General features: G+C 39.2%; 1 protein-coding gene across 4 annotated transcripts in view; it reads right to left on the reverse strand.

Annotated features, from left to right (window-relative positions):
* Positions 1-22056, reverse strand: part of PGCKA1 (PDCD10 and GCKIII kinases associated 1) — a 41749-nt gene extending 19693 nt beyond the window's left edge. For 3 of the 4 annotated variants that reach the window (XR_011697938.1, XM_071556659.1, XM_071556660.1), the window contains exons 1-3: positions 21938-22056; positions 3845-3894; positions 1480-1570 (exon numbers count right to left, since the gene is read on the reverse strand). The gene's annotated coding sequence lies outside the window, so the exon portion shown is untranslated. The remainder of the gene's footprint in view (positions 1-1479; positions 1571-3844; positions 3895-21937) is intronic. The other variant, XM_071556661.1, reaches the window with a different exon arrangement.
* Between the last annotated feature and the right edge of the window lie 1261 nt (positions 22057-23317).

Consider the following 23317-nt stretch of genomic DNA (forward strand, 5'->3'; position numbering starts at 1 on the left):
ATAAGTGGCCCAGATATCTGATGTGACTCATTGCTAAGGAGAAGCTGGGATTCATTCAACCTTGATTCACTGCGTTGCTCTGTTGCCCTACAACAAGTCGCTTTACTTGTCTCATATGTCACCATTTCATATCCTTCTCTGAGCTTAATGTTTGTGCTGCACCTGAAGATTTATAACCCTATTCAATCTTACTATACTGTTGCAAAGGGTTGAGAATGTTTTTGTGCATCTCTTGAAGGTGGCATCAGTACTTTAGGTGAAGTAAATAATAAAATTTATGAAGAATGAGTCATGGTGTGTTCCTATTTTTATGCAACCTTTTACTGGGGACATTTTATGTCTTTTTTTTTTTTTTGCATTAATTCTAGTTTTTAATATAGCTGTCATTACTAATTACCAAGTAGATTTATCCTTTTAATTTTTCTTCTCATCTCTAATTAATCTTACTTTCAGTGTAATTGTCTTAATGTCCTTATATGTTTTCTGTATGCCATCACCTGAACATTTATGCATACAATGAAGGAAAAATTAAAATGAAAGGAAATGTCCCTGTGATGAAAGGATGCAGATTTTATTTAACAAATTCAAAAAATCTAGTCTGCTTAACTAAACCCTAGAGTGCATTTTTAACTGCTGTGAATTCCTTTTGTGTGTTTAATGAATTCTGAAGTTGTAAGTTAGCTATAAGGTTTTCCTTTAAGTTATAATTGGGTTTTGCTTCTTTATTTCAAATCTTCTAGGAATTTCCTATAATTCCCTAGAATTTTAAAATGAAAATGGCAAAAAGGAGAGCTGATAGGAATCACAGCTGTTGGTAAGTTGTCAGCTTACCCATTACATTGTGTCAAATGACAACTGGTTTCACTGTCAAATTCTGTCGTGTGTAATTGGCTTTTGACCTAAAAGCAGACTGTGGGTTTTTTGTTTGTTTGGGGTTTTTTTCTGTAAGGGGAGCCAATCATTTAGTAAAACTGTTTGCTTATAATGTTAACCTGAGTGCTGAAAACTCAGTCTCAAGTGCTGTGTATTTAACACAAGAATAAGTGTAGAATTGGAATTGAATCAATTGTTCATTTTCTCAGTGTCAAATACAATTAGGCACAAGCCATTCTATATTTATGCTTAAACTTGAGTTAAAAATATAATTATTTTTTCCTCTTCTGCTTGGTGATAGTTTGGAGGATGGTTGTTAGTCCTGCAAATTACATTCAGACATCTCAATGAAATACTCTTTTTACCATCATCTTTGCTTAGCAACATCCCTTTTGAGATATTTTGGGGAACTTAATATTTGTCTGATGTGTAAAACAGTGCTTGTAAATCGGGGTTTGTTGCCATATACCGCTTGCTTATGTTTAATACTTTTTATATTGCTGTTTTTGAGACAGAAACATGAAGCCATATACACCCAGTCACTCCCACTTACTGTACAATAAAACTGCCAGTGACCTGAGACCAAGTCTTTGGAATATGGCTTACCATGGTGCTGTAGATTGTTAAAGCAAGTTAATAGTAACTATGTGGTTGTCATGGATCCAAGCAGCAAGTAGTTTTTCCATTCCAAAATAACCTGGAATTTAAACAAAATCATATGGCTTTCAGAAGCTCATATTTGCATTTTTCCTTTTCATTTAGTTGCTGAAAAACATTCTATCTCAAAGTCATATAGTCAAAATCAAAATTAAATACCTTAAACCTGCTTTGATATAGGCCATAGGTACATTTCAGACTCTGGATGTGTTTTGGGCTGGACAAAATTAACCTTTCTGACACTGAGCAGTTATGTCCCTATTTACCTTCTCGTGCTGCTGTTGAATGTCTTTCTAGGTTTTTGGTTATAAAAGTGTCCTCCCCTGGTAGTGTGCATGGGGTGTTGTATTCTCTGACAAGCTGGACAGTGGCCACTCTGATCCACCTATGATCCTGCTCCATTAGGAGCTCCCACCCTTAAACTTTCAAGCACTGCACACAGCCTCTCTTTGTATAATGTGTGAAGCTGAGCAGCACCATTCATAAGACAAGTATTCCCTTCCACCTAAAATCAGAAAGAATCAACATATTTTACTCAAACAATACAGGTTTAACTCTTCATTTCCAGAAATCATAACTGGGTCTTCCAAGCTGAGCTGAAGATCAGTTGATTGTAGACACTACTTGTTTTCCTCTGTTGATAAAAGGTGTTAGAAATCTATGCTACCCCTAAGAGTTTCAGAAAGTTTAGCTATCAGTAGTGGTTTGAAATTGTGCCCTGAAGTTTGCATTCCCCTCACAGTTTCCTTCCCTTCTCTAATAGCCTCAGCTCTTGTGCTTTTGTGGTACTGCTCAAATATTTTCTCTGCTGCAAACTCTGTTGTCCAATAGCTTTTTATATTGGGTCTTTAGGATCAGTTCAACTCTTCATTGCAATTTAAATTTCAGTGGAACAAACCTCTGATTTCCATGCATTCTTTGTGATTCTGCCCATATGTTTCTCCACAACTGTTTACATACAGTTGTATTAATGTGCTCTCAGTGCATGTTGATGGTAAATTGTGATTGACCTTGCTAGGAGTGTATTCAAAGCCTTTAAGATTCCATTGTAAGTTCAAGAAAGGAGCAGTTTTGTGAAATCAAAGCTGAATTTGAAAATCCAGGATTGTTTCTATAAATGCTGGAGTGAAGAAATAATCTTTCCACTGTACAACTGCACACTTCTCTTCTGGATTTTATAGAGGTGAGGGAAGTAAACATAGTTGTCTTGGTTCACTGAGGGAATTGAGGAGGAAGAGAAACAAATAGTTTTCTTTACAAAATGTACCTAGGAAATATAATCATGTTGAGCTTAGTTATTGTATCGACCTTTATTGAATTTAAAAAGTTTTTATTTATCTGTACACTAGCTCTTGAATTCTGTCATCACATTACTCCTTGAAAATATCAAACTTGTCAGCAACAACATGAAGAACCTAAGCAGACAACTTAGATACCATGCACTAGTTAAGATTTAATGAACTCTTTAATAATTCTGAGATCTGGCCAATCTCCCCGATTCGTGGAGTGCCTCATCAGTAACTAGAAAGGCACAGGTTGTTTTCTGAGTGGTAAAACAAACTGACACAAGGAGAGATCTCGATCCACAGCTGAAAATAGTCTGTTTGGAAGAGTTCTATGGTTTTGCCAGTTGTACAAGAGATTTCTGGAGAATTATCCTCTTTCCATTAGCTAAGGTACCTTAGGGTAGTGTTGTCTGTTTAGTTGATTCTGCAGTCCATTATCATGTGCCTATTCATGTCTAGATAGAGGTTCTTAGTTATAGTCATCTATTAGTGAGGCCCCTTTGGGTCATTAGCAGAAACTATGTTTGTAGACCATTCTGGCTACTTTCTGTTTCTTCCTGGCAACTAATAGTGATGATGAGCTGTTTTAGATGGTAGTCTCCTTGCTCATAGCAGGCTTTCTGCTGCCTGGACTATGAAGCACAAGATAAATTTGCCTTATGTTTTACGAACTGTTGTACAGAATCATAAAATAAGTGATTGAAAGGCAGCTCCAGATATCATCTAGCCCAAGCTTCCACTCTATCAGTATTGGTAAATGTAGGTCTACAGCATGGTATGAAACATATAGCAACCAGGTTTAGCTCATTTATGTATGGGAAGCTTGAATCATTATTGACAGTGTCATCAGCAGCATATGACTCTGCTGGGCAGGTGATGCAGTGTCAATATAACCTGTCTATGTTGATATAGTTCTTTATTAATAAAAGTTTCCCAGAAGCTGAGGGTGAAAGTTCAGTATCCACGATTTTCCACTTCTTTCACAGTTTCCCGTTCCTTTGGGTGTTAAATGTCTTCTGATTGCTTACCTCCAGATTTCAGCCCTAAATGCTAGCAGTCTGTCTCGTGTTTAAAGAACCTAGAAGATGAAAAAAATTACACTGGTGTATTGCCGTATATTGATATTTGTCAGAGCATGTAGCAATATATGCAATATAGAGACATTGGTATTCCCTGTAGAAGAACATGTTTGTGGCAATTTCCCTGAGTCTCTTGATGAAATGGGAATTTTTTTGTTGCAGTGGATTACACTGTTCTGCAGGTACTACTTTCTCATTTTAGGATTTTTGTTGTTGGGGCAAGTAAAGTAATGACTAGATAAGAAATGTCTTATGATTGGGACCTTTTACAGCTTTATCCTGCAAGTCACTTGGGCATGGGGATGTTCAGGTACATGATTCCTGTAGATGCTATTCAGCCAGCACTGAGAAACCATGACAGACAGTACTCTGAATGGAGCAGCTCTTTTTCTTTCTTTGTAGAAATTGAGGATGTGCACCCTTTTGTATGATCAGAATCTGAGAAATCAACCTCTCAGATGCTTAAAAACTAATAAAGGGGAGGTAGTGCGCAAAACCAGCCCCTGGTTTCTGCAGCAGTCAGTGCCCATAAATCAGCTCTCCTTTTCATTTTGAAGCAGGACAAGAGAATGAATTTAATTAATGGGCTTGACTTGCTCTGGAAACACACAGTAGAGAAATCACCCTGCCCACACCTTTCACAGATGCTGTAAACATACAAATGTTATTGTGTATTTACTCCTGAATGCTTTCCAGCATCATTGTGCTAGATACAGTTGAATGCCTCAGGCAGGTGGCAAGCCAATGACTGCAACATATCCTTGTTCTTTGGACACCCAGATCAGAGCCACAAAGGAGCAGCAGGTCAGTTCCTGTTTCCTTGGTTCCACCCCACTTCTGCTTAACAAAGGCATTAGAAAACTCTAGGGGAAAACAAAAAGAGTGGGTTTGTCTTTTTCCATGATTGGGAATTTAATTTTAATATGAAAAAACTCAAATAGATTTATTTTGCCACTATGGTTAAAAAAAAAAAGAGTGGGGGCAGGAGGAAGCTTATTCTTGTTAAATCTGTCTCTGCAACTGATCACCAAAAATGTCTCTGCATTGTTTGAATTTTACTGCATTTTTAGTTCTACCTTGTTAAGCGTAAAGAGACAGAAACTGTCAGGCTGGATCAGACCCCAGTTCAATGCTGTAGTCAGCACTGGATACCTCAGAAGAAATAGTGCAAACACCCTTGGTATTATGGGAAGCTGGTATTACATAACTTTTACATCATATCAATCACGGCTTTAAGTCTCTTGTGTTTGAAGACTTACAATCTCCTGAAACTAAACTTTTTAAAACTTAAATTTGATTTTGTCATGTTCACTGTTGTGATGCTGGATAGCGTCTGTTTTTTTTCTGTGAAAACCCATTACACTCTTTCGCTTGATAACAAATTTATAGAAGCCAATTGCCCAGACTTCTTGTGCTGGAGGAAGAATTTTGTTTGCTCCATTCTGAGCTAATCCCTTTTTTGACCTGATTGAATGTGCCTCCATATTTAGGTTGTTATATAACAAGATGGCTACGCTTTCCCTGTAGTCTACAATACAGTGTAGGATTTCACTGTCTAGACAGCTAGAGGACTTAAAAAAATAGTGTACTGAGAAATGTGGTCCTTTTTTCCCCCTTTTAGTAAGAAAGACTTATTCATAGCATTTTTTGAGCTCCTCCATATGGATGGGACTCTTTGGTTAGTGTGGATGTCTGAGATGTGGAGTTAATCTCTAAGTAAGTTGGAAAATAGTGGTGCTTTATTTAAATACTGAAAAAGTGGTTGAATGTTGCTTTATACACCCCGTGTTGCCTATTGGTGTGAGAGCATTCTGAAAACTTTAGGTGCAGAATGGCATGCATGCTCCTATGATTGCTTGTACCATGTGATATTGTACTAACAATATCAGTTGTACCTATTTTGTTGTTTGTGTTGTTGCTTAGAGTTTAAGGACAGGACCTATCTGGGGATTCAAGGAGAATTGAGCCTCTAAATTTCAGAACAAAATTACCGGACCAGTGGTGAATGCATTTATGAATATTTATCTGGAACTTAAGATTTAGAGTGAGTGTTAAGAGTGCAAGCCACTGCACATTTTAATTCTCAGACTTCTCTTCCTTTCCCTGTGATGCTCATATCCTGACAAGATCCATGATCCTCGTTTTTTAAAATCTCAGCCACAACAAAAATATCCATAACAAATTTAAGTCAAAAAATGCTTCTTTTCTGTCTTTAAATATTTAAACACACTTACAGCTGCACTGGTCAGACATTGACACTAGTAATCCTGGGAAATATTCACAAAGAATGCCAAAAACTGGGCAACTTGTCTTTGTGTTTGTTATGAGAGTACATTTTTTCACTGAACTGGAGAATAAATATTTTACCTTTCTCATCTATATATAACATCTTTAATTGAAGGCTTTGATAATTTCTTAAATTATTATTGAAACTATACCTGACTGCATTTTATTATGTAAGGAAAAAGTCATCAGCCTGATTTCATCAGCACAACTTTGTGTAAAGGCCATTTCATACACTCTGGGGTCTTATGTAGGGGTGGTTGAAAAAGTAAACCATCATCCTGTCCTCAGCTGTTGGCCTCATTACTCGATAAAGCCATTTTCAGTGTAAGGAATATAGAAGAGGCTGCATTTTTTCTGTGCCTTTTTATAAGGTTTTTCAGCATTATATTAGTGTGGACTGAAATTTATTGCTCTGTATCCTTCTTTGCTGCATGTTATACCATGTCTTCTCCATGACATGGGCCTTCCTCCAAGGGGAAGAAACTTGCATGATCCTTAAGCTTGGTAAAAGCTGGACTGTGAATCACTAGTACTTCAGTGTTAAACTTGGCTCTGTGTTGTTTTATTACTTGATTGCTGAAGGATCTGACAAGTCAAGGCAAGGCCTTATCTGCAAGTCATACCTTGATTTTAGCTGTTTAATTTGTCTCTGCATTGCATCAGGAGCTTCATGGAGGTGCACTGGGGGAAAGGCTTGTTTTCAGCTTTTGTTCTGTATGGGAAAACACTGAGGCTCAGTGCTTCACTGTAATGCTCTGCTGTCGCTGAGCAGTAAGAAGTGACTTCGAGCTGGGTAAAGCCAAGGATGTGCTGTAAGCCTCATCTCATGCTGTTTCCCTGATGCTCTGCTCCCTTCAGGACCTCTCTGCAGACTTGCTGTGGATCTTTTCCTTGCTTGCCCTTACTGAGGAGCTTGTGTTTTCTATATCCGTACAACAAATTATGTATTTATTGGTGGAAGGGAAGGGAAAATATGTGTGCTATAGAAGTTTGTCTTCTCTATCCACTACCTTTTTCATTACAACTGTTTGATGAGGCATGCACTACCTGATGCAAATATATCCATGGGATTAGCTAGTCTTGCCAGCTGCTGTCCGGGTTGCAGCTGTCTTGTTTAGGGCCTGTATCTGTAAACGATATTCCCAGACATCCAGGCATCTCCCAGTCTCTGACTGTTTTTAGGCAATGGTGACAAAGCAACATCAAATCTAGCTACAAAAATTAGGATGGTTTCTGAAGGGTGTCATAAGATCCTAAACTCTTGCTGGCAACGGGCCATGGGGAGTTACCTGTAGAAATAGCATTTCCCTCTATTTGTGTTTTTGAGGATGGAGAAATGGATGACATTAAATCATGGGCTATAATTTAGACAGTGAAAAGTTTGCAGACTGATTCTCTAAGTAGAAAAATCCCTTGAGGAAACACATTATGTCTATAATCCTGTCAGAAGATTAGAGTGTCAGTCAAAAACTAACTTATATAAATGGTGTAATAGTAAAGGTCGTGCTAATAAATGTAAGAAGTGTGTTTTGCTGATGGCTATGAAAACTGGGGAGCTTTGAAGAATGGTATTTCTTTTCCAGAAGATATATTAGAAGCATGTTCTGAGCTATAACTAGTTGAACATGATACTTCTATTGCAACAGTAGAATTAATTGTAATTATGTAAATTTGTGCTTGAAAGAATCCACAAGTGCTTAGCCTTAGGTTATATATTTGGGTAACATATACAGCCTTTAGGGCTCAAATTTCAGAGTTGGACTTGTTCATCATAATTTTTAATTGTGTGAATGACAACGATGTAATTGAAGTATGAAGCAATGTGGAACAAATGTGCTTTGGATGTCATTTTAAATGCTTAATGCTAGCAAACACGGACTTGGGAGCAGGTTTTACTCATCACTTTTGTTATATGCATACATATATATATATATATATGTATATATTCCTACTAGATGTGGTTAGAATATGGAAAGTCCTACACTATCAAATTTAGTTTTTAATAATATACATTCCTCTAAAAGGATAAATGAATCCCAGTGGCTGCTACTTCTTTCTCCTACTTTTGGTGAGATACATCCTCCTTTTGAGAATGAGTTTTAATTGAGAAGGTGGAGCCAGGTTTTCTCTTACTTCAGAAGTATGATACTGAGTGGAAGAAATGGATGACTCTTATTCTATAGTTGACATACATTTAGGTAGCTCACCTTACATTAGTAATCAGCATAATCAACCCTTGCTAAAAAAGACACCTAAATTTGTTTTACAGTTTGCTATGAAGTATTAGCACCCAGAGTGTGGACACTCCTGTCATAGCTAGGGGATGGGGCTGCAGTCCAGGGGAGTTGGCTGACAGATTCCTGGTGTCTGCATTGTGCCAGCAAGTGGACCTAACACTGGAGAGCCAAGGCTGGAGCTGGTGTCAGTGAGGTGAAGTGTTAGTATGAGGTTTCCTCAGTGCTTACTGCTTTTCCTGAAGTTCCTCAACTTGTTTGTGGGGGGTGTAAAGCTGTCCCCAAAGGCCAGTAAACCCCACTGCCAAAGTAGTCAACAGCTGTACCCTTTTCTCCTTCTGCTTTCTGTGCAGGCAGCATGTTCCATAAAACAGACAAAGACCAGACTGCATTGGGGGAGCTCCTCGGGGTGAGAAACACAGGCATTTTTGTTAAAACTTAATGTGCACATAAGGGCCTAAAAGGCACATAAAATCCGGCTGAAGCTGGCTTCTCCTTGTCCGCTTGAAAGTTCTAGCTCTAACGTTGCAATATTTTTATCCTCCAGACAAATAAAGGCTCAGGAGGAGGTATCAGCAGTGAGTCCTCTAAGCAAAGCATGCAGTAACAAAGATGATTTTGAAAGTCGTTTCAGCAAAGCAGGCAGTAATGAAGATTTTCAAAATTAACGGAACTCCCTAATGTAGTCTGTAATGGCCTTTCAAAGTGGATAGCAAAGGTGTTTTTCAGACAAACTACTGCAATTCAATTAGACAGAACTAATTTTAATTTCTTCTCTTTCTGCTACAGATTTTCACACTGATACAATTTAGCTTTCTTAAGATCACATTATGGCTTAGATGGGACTTTGGTTACAGCACTGTTTTTTGGCAAAGTTTAAATACAGAAAAGGTTCCCTGAATGCTTGCCTTGTCTGTATGCTCATTTGAGCTAAGAAAACTGAAAAAGGCCTTTTCTGATTTGGGCAGATGAAAGGTTTTAGAAGGAAAGTAAATGCAGTTGCAGCCCAGAGCAAATGCTACTGGGTATGACTTATGCACTATATAGACTTTTTCAATTAGAAGGAGAAGAGGTTATAGGCCTACTCTTCTGTATTTATATCATTATCTTTGTGCTGACTGCTCACAGTGACATACTAAGTGGAACAAAACTCTCACTAAACACCTATAAACTCAGTCATGTGCATCACATCCCACAGTTAGCACAATTGGTTATGCATTTAAAGCAGCTTTATCTAGAAATAGAAATTCTTACTGGGCTTTCTTCACCAGCTTCTGTCTTCTTTATTTAACCTAATTGAAAGCTGCTTTAAAATGCACTGATGACATCAATGTTTGGATAATATTATGGAGTGATAGTTCTAGGTTCCAAGGCTTTGAAATAAATGAAAATTCTTTTCAATGCATGAAAATACTTTTTCTAGCAACCCATTTCTTAATTTAAAATTGCTAATCCCATGAGATTGACAGTCCAAGCATCCACTTAAAACTGAAGCCCATTTTGCCCATAGAAATGGCATTGTTGTGAAGCAAGAATAAACTAATAAACCAATTTTAAATTAGTATATAATTCTTATGTACAGAATTGCTTCAGTTTAACTATGCCAGTGCAACACCACCCCTTTTTCAGAGCCATGCATTGGTCTTTCCATGAGTTGCTTTGGCAGTGGTTTTGCTGCTGAAGCAGTGCTGCTGTGGCATGTAATAGAGGCTGGATTTTCACATCTGTGGTGTCAAAAGACCCCTGCAGTGTCCTGGCGTGAGTCTGCCTTCCTTGCCAGGTGTTGGTATTGACTTGCAATCTACACATGCAGGATTGAAACCAAAGGCATGGTTTTAAATAGTGAGAGAGACTCAGTGTTTGCAGGCTTTGATAATTTCATCTGTAAAGAAGGTCTCAAAATCAGGTATTTATTTCTCTGTTGTAGTTTTAACTTACTAACAGGTGTGATTTGTTTGTATTGGATTTTAAGCAGACAATGCAAAGGTTATTATTACTCACTATTCCTTTTGATTTTACACTCACAAATGCTATGTATCACATCTTGAATGAGATTTATTAAAATTCTGGAGCTGCTGAGCGTGGTTAAGTCTGTAGCCAAGACCTCTTTTTTCTGCAATGCAATCATATATGAACTTTATTGGTCCTTCGATCATGTGGTTTGATTCTTTCAATGCATGGTTCCTCAGGTTTGACAAAACTCATTTGTTTACTGTTAAAAGCAGATAAAATCCTGGAGCTCTATTATGTATCCCAAATCAAATACTGATGCATGCTTTTCTTTTACATATCACATTTAACTGAAGGCCTAACTCATGTATAGGAACTAAGAATACGTATCATCTCCAAAAATAAGAACCTCTTTTCCCTCAGCTGTTTAAGCTGTTTCTCAGGTTTTAGTGACAGGGACGCTTGTATGGACTTGGGACACTGGAGCCTGTAAGGGTCTGTGCTGCCCCTTGAACTGCAATGTTCTGGGTCTTTTGTTGTGGTCATTCACCATATACACTTCTCAGGTTTTGACATCTAGAGACATTCCTGTTTATTGTGTATGTTTTTTTCAAATGGCAAGTGTTAATAAGGAGGAGTGGGGAAAGGTAAGCCTGGTTTACAGAAGCCACAAAAATGTAGTTTTGTTCTGGTTGAGAAAACATAGTTTCTTGTAATTTCTTTTAAAAATTCTTTATGAAAAGACTGTTTCCCCTTTAACTTTATCATATGATCTTCATGGTGGTCTTTAGCTATTTGAGAAAGCTTTGAAATTCTTGGGCCTCTGGAAGAATTACTAGGACTTAGTTTTTATGCCCCTTGTCAGTCTGCCAGTTTGATATCCAAAGAACTGAACAGCTGTCCCAGTTTGGATCACAGTGCTGGGAAGATGGGATGGTGAAGCAACAGGAATGTGGTTGAGGTACTTATGGAGACCGAGATAACTGCTCAATTCTATTAAATCCTGCCTTGTTAATTTCAAAAAGACATCAGAATTCATTTCAGATAGGATGGACACGCAAATCTGCATAAAAATGTAGTCAGTGCTCTCCTAACCCTTCTGGTATCTGATCAAGTTTCAGTCTATACATCTCATTATGATGAGGTGAGGAAGAGGTCTGAAGGAATAAGATATTTTTGTTTACAGGAAAGAAGGCTTTTTCACACTGTGCTATCTGGCATATTACCTCCTGAAATTGTTTAAATGCTTATGTTTTTATTTCCTCTGTAGCAAAACTTTCTAGCAAAAGTGACAAATGAGTGACTTGCTGTGTAGTTTCCTGTCATAGTTAAACTTCTGTCATGCTGAACTGCTGCCAAGAGCCCTCCCTTTTCTCACCTATTCCTTGTGCTATGCTTTATGTAGTCAAAAGGAAAAAGTGACTTTGAAAATTCACAATGAACAAAAGTACTGAAAAAAACGCCAGTCTGCTGTGACTAGACTTTAATCTGAGCCCATAGAGTGAGAGCTGATGAAGCAGAAACCAGTGCATTGACCTAAGACAGCCAGAGCTGTGGGTGCCTTGAAGGTGTCCCCTTGGGCACTACTGGATCTGAGTGCAGCACATAAGTGGCCCCCAGCAATGTGGGGGGAGAGGTTTTTCTGCAGAGGTGAGAGGACAGAGAGGCTGATTTCCTCTGCTGATTTCCTCCTTTTTTCTTGTAACAAAGGTTGTATTTATTAGTGAGCTCCTTAATTCAGGTGGTGTTTAAGAGTCAGAAACCAACAGTTTGCAAAATAAGCCTGTGGTTTAATCTGCAATGCCTGCACTTGTGATGTCTTGAAACACCTGCCCTGCTGAAATCTGTGCTGGGAGAGGAGAGTAGAAACTCTTCACTGTTGTTGTCTCTGGAAAGGAGTACATTGCACGTGATGCTGTACAAAAGGAACAAAGCTTGGCGAGTTCAAGCTATAGTAGAAAGCTTTACAAACATGAAAGAAGTGTGGAAACTTGGGAAATCAGTCTTGGGAAAAGGTTGTCTCCATAGGCAAAGCCTAACAAGAAGGAAACAGGTGGCAAACATTAATAGGAGGGTAATTATCTGTTTGGTTTGGGTGGAGCAATGACTGGGGAGGACAGCTTTGTGATTAACAGGCCTGACTAACTCCCAACAGTCTGTTTGCAGCTTTCCTGCTGGCGCTGCCTGCCTGTGCTCTCTGGTGCTCCAGCAGTGGGTGCACTGCAAGAGTGGTCTATAAGACACAGCTCTGGTCCAGCTCCAGCAGCAGTCAAGGGCCACATCATGGCAGAGCAATTCACAAAAGCCCTGCCTAGCTGTGTGGGATAGTAGTGTGCATTATACATAAGAGTTTGCCCAACAAAATCTATTTAGCTGTCTTAAGTCCTATTACTGGGCTTGACAGCAGTGTGCTTATGGCAGGTCTCTTAGGTCTGAGTAAGGCAGCTTGACAGCCACATTGTCCAAAGCAACTTAATGTTTACAAATCTGGTGTTTCCTTGATCTTGAAGAGTCCCTGCTGCTCTGAGCCCACCTTAAGCACAGCAGAGACACCGTAACACACTGCTGTCAAAGCTGCTTGAGGCAGTGGTCACCACAGATTGTGTAATAACTTCCTGATGTCGCTCATTACTTGGTTTTTCAGATACCTGCAATTATGTGCCTCCTAAACCCAAAGGGGTTAAAACTTCAGCTTTTATTTCTCAGGCATAATGCATTCTTCGCTAATAAACAAGGTGTGATTTGGCTATGCCTCCTTATTCTCCCTAAAGTAAGGAGGTGCCAGAAGTCTGGATCCAGACTGGAGCTGTCTAGGTAATCTATAAATGTTTAAATATGGTATGTGTTACTAGGTGTCTCTGGGACACTCAGGTCAGTGAGACTTTAATCACTTATGGTGCCTGTAGATGCTGCTCTAACAGAAACAAGGAAATGCTGCAAAAACCTGATGATAGCTCAGAGACAAGGTACCTTTAGTCCCCCTGTATGGGGAAATTCTACAGGAAGGGAGGGGCCAAAAACCCTGAAGCATAAGTGGAGGTGTATGCTGTGAATAACAAACACCTTGGAGTCTTTCAAGCATTTCACTTGGATGCTTCAAAAAGGCCATTCATGGAAAGCTTTGTGTCAATCAGTTGTGATCTCCCTTCCATAAACACATCTTCAGACCTACTGGAAAGCAAAAGAAGTGACTGAAGAAAGTAGGACGGTAAAGCTCAGGCTCTGGTACAGGCACAACTTTGTTACCAGGCCTTTCCAAAGGGCTCACTGACATGAGTGCTAAATCATATTTGTGTTGGGTTTTGCTGAACCAGAGACAGTGTTTCTCAGTGGGAAAAAAGAGTATTGGCTCAGTTAAGAGATTTTCTGAAATCATGCATTTCTAGCCTTTATGATGCTCTAGCCTTTGTTTTTCACACAGGTGTGTTATTTTTCCCATGGGAGGAAGTAGCAGAAGATCTCTCTGTGTGGGAAGGTGGCATAGGAGGAGGTGAAACTAGTTCTGCAAACAGGCTTATTTCAAATACCACCCTAGAGAGAGACTGCAGATTTTTGGAGACCAGTCCATGTGGTAAGTGGGAGGGGGTTTCTGTGCTATTGATTAATTTCAATTGTGTGGGATTTTCCTGGCATAAATGCATGGGGTCTTTGCCAATTTAAGCTTAATTTTCCTTTTATCAAGTGAGCTGCAAAAGCTGTGTGATGAGGAAATTTTGAGGATGAAGGACTCCAGAATCTGCAGGGCTTGATGGAGTTAACCTTCCCATTTTGTTTGAGAGAAGAAGCATGATTCTTCCTGGGTGGTAATATATTTACTTACGTAGTTCCTTTTGCAAGAAACTTTATTTTCCAGAGTCTTATTCAGAGAACCCTGTATATCTTCTGGAGCACAAAAGGCTTTTTTATATCTATGGATAATATGCTCCTTACTGGGGAGGCCATGAAGATGAGGAAACCCAAAACCTGAATAAAATACAAATCCTGCAGGGTAACCATAGATTTGAACATGTTGGGATACAGGATGCCAAATGTAGAAAACTGGAGGCTCTTCATGGACTCAGTCCTTGGATTAGAGAATTTGTGCCAGTATCTAGGTGAGCTGTTCAACTGTGTTAGCACTGCACAGCACAGTGGACAGAGCAATACTGCATGCAGACTGTAGGAATGTGAGATAAAGTAGAATTGATGAGGCCAGAAAAAAAATCTGTTGCAATGAACAAAGAAATTTCAGTCTATGATAAACTTTATGTCAAGAGCAGAATATACAAATCTAGTCTCTTTCATGGCATGGTACTGAACAATACAATCCCTGTAGCACAGAGGGCTGTGCTGCTGGATTGTTTTATAATCCACTGCTGGATTATTTCACCTAAATGTATTCTAGAGAAATTCAGTCAGGTTTACTTTATCCTGTTACAGCAGTGCAAACAACATGCTTCTGGGGCTCATCTCAAAACACTGGCCTTATGAAACAGTTTTTTTGCAGATTTGTCTTTTTTTGCATGAAGCTAGAATGATAGAGAAAATGAAAAACTATTTCAGAAGATTAGAAGAATCAATGGTTTACGAACTTCAAAATTGTTTGGCAAAGGCAATTTTCACATGTATGACAGCTTAACAGGTTTGAGCAAATCATCAAGTTTGGGGAGAAAACATGAAACCCCTTGAAGGGTAAACAGAACCCACAGGGAAAAGAGTCAATGTTGGTTTCACTATTTGAAAAGAAATTTAGGTAGATAGAGGAAAAAAATTGTATTTTGTGTGGCTGGAAGACTTAAAACGCTTTTGGGAAGATTTCAAGTTATAACTGGATCTTCAAATTGGAATGCAAACAAAAGGAAAAGATCTGTTTATAAAAAGCTTGAGTTTGCAAGAGTTACAACTTTGGTTTGGGATACATTTTTTTAACCTCACTGTTCCTGAACATTACACATAAAGAATGGTCTGCAGAGTAGAAAAGCATAGTTACAAAAAATTGGGGAAATGGATAACAAACCTTTTAAAACAGAAAAACGCAGAAAACACTACAAGTCATATTCAACAAATCTTCAAACAATGACTGATACAATAGTTTAATAAAGACCCTTTTATGTAACATGACTTTTTCTCTTACATGCATTCCTTTTAGATTCAAAGGGGCTTTATTTTCTTTTAATTACAGAACTTAATGTATAAAACATAAAGATAATTTAATCTAGAGCTGTTTAGAATGTGGGTGAACTTTTCCATTTGGTTATTTTAAACCAATTTATTTCACAGACATTGAGTGATGATGGATGGGTAAGAGAACGATTAGAGACAACAAGTTCATGAACAAGAGCAAAGAGCTTTTGCGTTATAATTACAGTAATTATTTCTCAGAACAAGGCAGATCCCAAGTATTGACCACTGTCTTAAAACGGTCCAGATGTGTCTAAGACGTGGTAATGGTGAGATAGCAGTGACATACAGTTGTGTTCCTGCAGTATTATTGAATTGTTGATCTTGATTGCATTTGAAACCTTTTTTAGTCTCTCAGTAGAACAATATTTGAAAGCTATAGTAAAGTATTCATTTCCTTAAAAGACTTAGTGTTGTCAGGCATTAAGCCAGCTTAATAATGCTTTTTCTCTTGCTGTTTCTTTTAATATTGTGCAAAAGAATGGACTGTATTCACCAAAATTATCAATGAAGATTGCACTATTAAGTCTAACTTACTGGGCTGTGGTTTGGCTGTGGAGTTGCTCATGATGCTGAATGTAATAACAGGCTGACATTTCCAACAGAACTCCTTGTTCCAATGACTGACTATAAATGGTGTGTTGCAGGTCACACTATCATAAAGCAAATACCTGCTGCCTGTGTTGGAACTTTATTTATTGGTCAATCTAACATACTGCCCTGTGACAAGAAAGTTATTTACACTGGGTTGGATTTTTAAGGGTATTAGTATCTAGAGGCGGATTTGACTCCTAGAGTGTTTGGGAGACTTGGATTCAAATTCTGCCACCTACACAGGGCCAGGGGGCTGATTTAACTCCTTGCTTCTCAAACCTGGCCTTTCCCTGCATGGAAAATGTGGGTAGATATGTGCTCTGGGCTAAATAGGTGTTCTTTCATGTTCCAGGAGGAACGTCCTGGCACAGTGATTTCAGGGGTGCCACTGTAAAGCTTTATCATAGGAGGATGGCAGGGAAATGAAACAAAGCTAAGGCTGTAGTTTGAGGGATACCAGGTGCTGGCAATGGCTGTGAAAACATCCCTAGCATCAAGTTCTTTGCCCTTGGCTTTTCTCAGTTTTCTTAAACTGTCTTTGAGGTTTTTTGATCATCTGTACACTAGCAAATGCATATGTTTGTACTCTGTATAAGCACAAAGGAATGGAAATGTTTTCATAGAAGGTAATTAATGGGATAATTGCACTGAGCATTATTTTTTAGTGTACATTGGTAAATATGGATTAGCCTTTTAGCAATCTGTGTGCATTCATCCAAAGCAATGGAAAATACTTCCAAGTGATTTTAATTTAAAAAGAGATGCTAAGGACAGAAAGTGGACATTGTACATAGTACTAGTTCCTCAGGCTGCTGGTGGCCTTCAATTCAGGGCTGATGAGTGTAGTTTTTGTTTCATTTACACTGTAAATGAAATCTTATGGTATTTTTTGTCTTTATCCCTTTATCCACGTTTGCCCCTGAAATGGTGCGTGGCAGTTGAATCTGTATCTTTTCTGTGCAGACACTGCCTATTCATTACTAATATTCAGTGGAGACATGCACATACTCTGACAACAAAATGCAGGGCTGATATCAAGCCGTGCAACATCTGCTAAATTCACATGGGGAAAGGGAATATGAAAACAAATACACAAGGGCACAGCTACTGAGATGGTAAATATTGTTTTTTCCATGCCACACCCAAACCAAAAATAGAGGGGCCCTTAACAAAGCTTTCTTCAGGTTCCTGACAGCTGACAGTAACTGTTTTCCACTGAGCTGTAAGTGAAAAAGCAATGCAGTTGCTCACTATAGAGTAGTAAGAGTGAATAACACTTTTTTTTTAGGAAATAAACTGCCTGTAAGTGGTGGAGCAGCATGGATTCACTGACTGGGCAAGCAGAGAAGCAGGCAAGGCAGCCCAGGCTGGCTGTGGGCTGCAGTTCCAGGACTGCGACGTGCCCTGGCACAGTGGGCCTGGGTCTCGGTGGGGTGGCCTTCTGCACAGCCTGGCTGTAGAAGGGAGCACATAGCCCAGAAGGGAGAGGAGGAAATTGCTGGGTGGCTGTGTCAGGACAGAGATTGTGCTTTCTGCATCCTAAGCTGTTGCACAAAGCTCAGGTGCTTAATAAGGTATACAAAGCTGGGCACTCCCAAATCTACTGCTGATAAAACAGTGTTTCAAAGTGGCTGTGGGATGAAGGGGGAAGTGAGAATAAGAAATACAGTCCAATCAACAAATACAGTCATTGCAATAAATTCAATGGCGAGGGTAAATAGTCAGGGGAGGAACAGACCCACAGTCTGTCTTGATGGGTCCTCAGGACTATGAAAATGTGGCTTCTTACGGCTCATTTGGGTGACTCCCCGCCTCTCCTGCCTGAAAGCTGCTCTATCAGAGCATATCATAAGAGGACATTAATTCCAATCTGCTTTGGCAAAGTGCCTTAACATCCAGATGCACCTCTCCTGAGCATGGGAGATTGGGCAGATGTGAAATAATCTATTTTGGTGTGGTCTCAGAGCTTATGTCCAGCACAGGCAAACCCGTACTGCTGCTATGCTGTTTCTGCTGGCAGAAATGTGCTGGGTAGCACTAGCACTGCCTGCATCAGGTTATTTCTTTTTCTCCAGTCCTCTGCTGGCAGCGTGAAAATTTGATACAGTGTGAAAAGTTTTCAAGGTGGACTTCCCACTGGAAGGGTTTTCAGACATTGGACATGTGTTATTCTTAACAGGGGATACACTTGTCCTTGTTATTCAGCTCTTTCAGAAAAGTAGATTGCATGTTATAGCAAGACATTGGATCTTGTTTGTATAAAATCACACAATTAACTGCTCTTTAACAGAAATACACAACTATATTAAATAGTTGGGAAGTGAAGCAAAGTTGAGCCAGGCCCAGCTGGTAACATTAAAAGAGTAAGCCCTGAGGAGATGGCTTACTCCTTCTTGCTATCCTAAATGGAAAAGTAACTTAGGTGATTTAAAAATAGAGGATTCAACCAGAAATACTTTTCAACTAGAAAGCATCTGTGGCTTTGTAGCAAACATCTGTGATTAAAGTGAAAAAATGGCAGGTAAATAAACTTGTGTAAAAATGGCAGATAGAAAAAAGTCACACAGAAAAAGAACCTTGTGTCTTTCTTCCCTGCTTCCTGCTGTGATTAAGCAATTAGTTTCCAAGCAATGTATTCAGTTCCTAATAAAATTTTAAAGTTCCTCCATATGTCTAAGTGAAAGCTACTCAGAGGAGAACTCACAGGAAAATTGCTGCCTTTTTTTTCCTGTTTCCAACAATCCCCTCTGACCTTTCTACCAAAATTGTTTTATTTTGTCCATTTTGATATCAAATTTTCAATAAGTAAAACTACATTGTGTTTTATACCTATTTTCCTTAGCAATGCATCCTGCTTGCCAGCACTCTTCTGTAGCTCAGCAAAAATCAGTAATTTTCATGTACCATTGCTTGGGTGTGCAGTTTTGACTTTGCTTCTCTAACACGATTAGGTGCTAGATGAGGTGCTCCTGGTTAAGGAGCAGGGGGGATTTGGTCACCTGCTCTGGTTAGCCACACCCCTCCCCACCATGACTTGGTTTTGTGGAATCCATGGGCATACTGTGCTGACAGGTGACCACAGATAATCCTCAGAATAACAGGGTCTGAAGGAGAAATTCTAACTTCCAAACTAGTAGTTATTGCCTGACTACATTTCATCACGTGTCAGAGGGTTGAGTCCCCCACACCCCAAGTCTTTTGTGAAACAGTATCAGTGGAAGATGTAGACAATGCTGAAGCCATGTTTAACTGGATACTGTGCAAACATGGCAAGAGACCATTCCTTCCTGAAAGATGTGAAGAAAGGCTTTCCTTGGCTTTCATTCAGTAAAGTCTGAGAGCAAATACTTTCAGCAAGTTTCTTTCCTTGAGCTCAGGTACAAATAACAGTGTGGTTAGAGAAGGGCCTCAACACTCACAAATGTTTACCTTGCACAGTGAACTCTTTTAACCAGGCTTTCCAAGGAAGGAAGCCACAGTTCCGCTCACTTGAAGGCCTTGCTCTGTCATTCTACCTACCCAGAGCTGTGCAAAAATCATTGGGTTGATGATTTTCAGTATTAGCCTTAAATCTGGTACAAGTTCCCTGAGATCTGCAAGCTTTTTGGATGATCTGGATTGCCTTTTTACCAATGCTTGCCTTAGCTCTGTTTTTTTGGGAAAGTTAAACTACTCCAAACTTCTGGTAGTGTTTTGATTTTTATGTTTGTTTGACTTCAATAAAATTCAAGAGAAAAATTCTCCCTTAGGTTTGCAGTTATCTCAGTTTGCAGGAACCTCTCTCCCTCTTTTTTTTTTTTTTTCTTTTCTTTCATTAGGAGCAGGAAGTATTTGATTTGTGTGTCTTCCCCATGAAACAACACTACATTTGATTCTATATTGATGTGACAAAGCAATACAAATTCCTGAACTAAAGATAAAATTGTGGGTATATAAGATATCTGAACTACTACTGCTAGACAGCAAGTGCTCATTTATATTCCTTTCTTTAGGAAAGGAGTTAAGGCTCCCCCTCACTCAGTGGCCACTCTGTGGTCACAGAGTAACTTCAATGTGCGTTGTCCCTTCCGCCTTACAAAGACACTTTGTGTAATTAACATTCAACAAATTTAACTACTGACCTACTAAGAGCTTGTTTACCATGACACACCCACTTTGTACAAACATTTCTTAGAAGAGACCGGCCATGGCAGGCTGTTCTTAATGTTTCAGGTGCAACCTTCCTCCTCAGTGAAAGCCTGTGGGTGTCTGTTTATTTGGGAGCTGGTGTGTTCCCCTCACTCCCTTAAGATTTAAATATAGCTTAGCAAATAAGCCTGTTATCTACAAGAGTTTCTAAGTAGATTTTTGTAAATAATATGAGTTCAGAGGTAGTTATGGTAAATTCAGAACACTTCTTTTAAAGGTTAGTGGCTTATTGCAACACTCCAACCAGCAGAGTTGTGAGTGACTCTGTCAGAAGGTTAGTACAATTAGCTTGATAAAAAGATACTTGATGTCTCAGGCTGATCTAGGCCATATTCAGGTCTTCGCCCTCCTCAACCTTAAACCTACTATGTTTCAAGATAGGCACTCTGAAAGTGAGTGACAATTTTTTGAAGTGCCACTGGTAAACATGTTTGGACTCAAATTTATTTAAATAATGACAACCCCCTTTCCTCCCCCCCACCCTGCAGAAAGTTGAGAACTTATCTGAAGCAAGTTGCTTCAGGTGTTATTGTTCTCCAGTTCTTTTAGCCTCTCTTAGCATTATGTGGGAAGAAGAAAAAGAGGTGTGTTTTATAGAATAAACTGTGGAAAAATACATTGTTTGCAATCACCACTCAACCATTGTAGGAGTAAAACAATAAATGCTGCTTGCTGCTTTTGTGCAGTGGGAATCCTTAGGAGGTGAAAATCCTATGATGCACTAGAGATCTTTTAGCAATTCTAGATTCTGTTGCTCTATAGAATGTAGTCTTTTAACAAAATTCCTATAAAGGAATTAAAATGCTGAGTATTTAGAACACTATCTGAAAACAATTACTGTTTAAAGAAAAATTGTGATGAGAAAAAGATCTTTGTCATAAAAATGCTAATGTTTGTATGCAATGGAAAACTCCTTCAGCACAAATAAAAAACCCCCAACAACTTCTACAATATTGCCAGCAATTGTCATTGAAGCTTTATCACTCTGCATGAAAGTTGATATGCTTTAATGCAACTTAAATTCTCAATTTAAAATAAACCACTTTTAACTGTCTTTAACACCCTATTTTCTATTTTTTCTCCTTTTATGGAGCACTGTAGTACTCCCCATCTGCCTTTAATTTGCTTTTGCAAGATGTTATTTTTAAATGTACCAGATTCTAGGAGGAGAAATCAGAAATCATGTAAGTACAGTGAGGATGCCAAAGCCATTAAAATACACTTTGATTTAAATGACTGAAACAATGTGCAATTCAAGATACAAGTAAAGTCAGAAGAGTTCAAAATCTCTTTGTTTTGGTCATCAAAGACATAGTAACTTCTCCTTTGCCCCATATACTCCAACACAACTATTTCAATAACTAAGAAATCTTTAAAATTATTACTTTTTAAAATAGATTTGGCTTAAAAATTGTTTTGTTTGGATTTCTGCTGAGCCAACTGTATTTGCTTCTGAGTGTAAAAACAATACTACTCTACAACAGGTGGAACAAGTGAGAATAGATATTTTCAGGACAAAGCTCTTAGGGTATTTTTAAAAGTTCAAAAGAAATAGAGTTCAAAATATGTCTTACAAACAGTTTATCCAGAAAGCACAATGTTACAAGTTTAAAGGAAGAACTTCTCCTACCTGCAGCTTTTGTGTGGATCAGGAAGTGTAGCTTTTTCTGATTACAATCTTCCATGGCTTTAGCTTGGCTTCTGCATTTGAATGTTAAATATGTAAGAATGCCTTGTTTAGCCTGGGAGTTTGCATGACCTCTTAATGAGACACTGTAGTTAGTGTCATTGGGTATTAAGGCATCATGTGACTGCAGATGAAAATAAAATCCTTTAAAGTTTGCATTTAATACTTCCTAGAATCTGTAACCCTTTACCTGCAAGCTGGATAAGAACCTGACAGAGCTCACCGTTTTCTGGTCAGGGTTAAAAAAAGGAGAGCAGAAGAACACGTGCCAAATAATTCCTTTCCTCCGGGACAGTCACTTACAACGACCACAACAAAGTCCGAGCCGTCAGTGTTTCATGCTGCTATTTGCATATTCTTAAAATTAAATCTCCCCATATCACAAACAGTGCTGGAGGGATTTGGCAGAAAGTTCCTCTGTTACACGTTGCCTGGCAATGACATTTATTCCCCGCTGTTTTGGGTGATTCCCTATGAGAAACTCAGCTCTAAGGTATATTTGCAGGCATCGCACCACGTTTACCTGTGAAAGCTGCTGACTACTCTCCTGGAATCATTTTCGTTTGAGTGTGGTATTTCCAAAAGTGATATGGAACGTGTTCTACTGCCACAACCCAGTTAAGAGAGTGTTCCCTGTGCAGGAGGAGAGATTGAACCTAAGCAAGCAACTGTGTCAGGTGTTATTTTTAACGTATATCGATGTACCTGGAAACTGTAAAAAAAGCCTCCCGGAAAGAACTGGCCCTAAGATTGGATGAGCTGACTGCCTGTGTCGCAGCCTGGGGGTGCAGAGCGGGGCTAACAGAGCCTTCTTGATAGTACTTTGGAAATGTTCAACTAAATCCCTTCTTTGTTTTTTTTTTGTGGTGTTAAGCCCCATGGAAGCAGTTGTATAAAGTTTGCCTGCTGTACTGAGTAGGTGTGCTGCTCTCACTCTAAATAATGCCGTATTTATGGTTGCCTCCCTGCCTTGCGGGCGTCGCATCCGTGCCTACCTTTGAAGGAGGGTGCTGGATTCCTGTTTACTTTTCCCGTGCAAACTGTCCTCCTAAAATACAGCTTCACTATGGGCTGGGTTTGCCCTGTTGTGCTTCCCCGTTTATCCACTCTGAGCGGAATCTCAGACTGTCAAGCTCATGTCAGCAGTGGGCTGCGGAAGGCAGCAGGTCCCGTGCGTGGGAGCAGCAGCTCGGGCGCGCCGCGTGGCCCAGCCTGACACTGCAGGAGCCAGCACACATCAGGGTTGAAACGGCTGGTGCCGGCAAAGAAATTAATAAAAGCTACTTTGGATATGCTTATTTTAAGTAGAGGGATATGTCATAA

This window comes from Pithys albifrons, chromosome 5 (assembly GCF_047495875.1).
Source record: "Pithys albifrons albifrons isolate INPA30051 chromosome 5, PitAlb_v1, whole genome shotgun sequence".
Taxonomy (NCBI): Eukaryota; Metazoa; Chordata; class Aves; order Passeriformes; family Thamnophilidae; genus Pithys; species Pithys albifrons.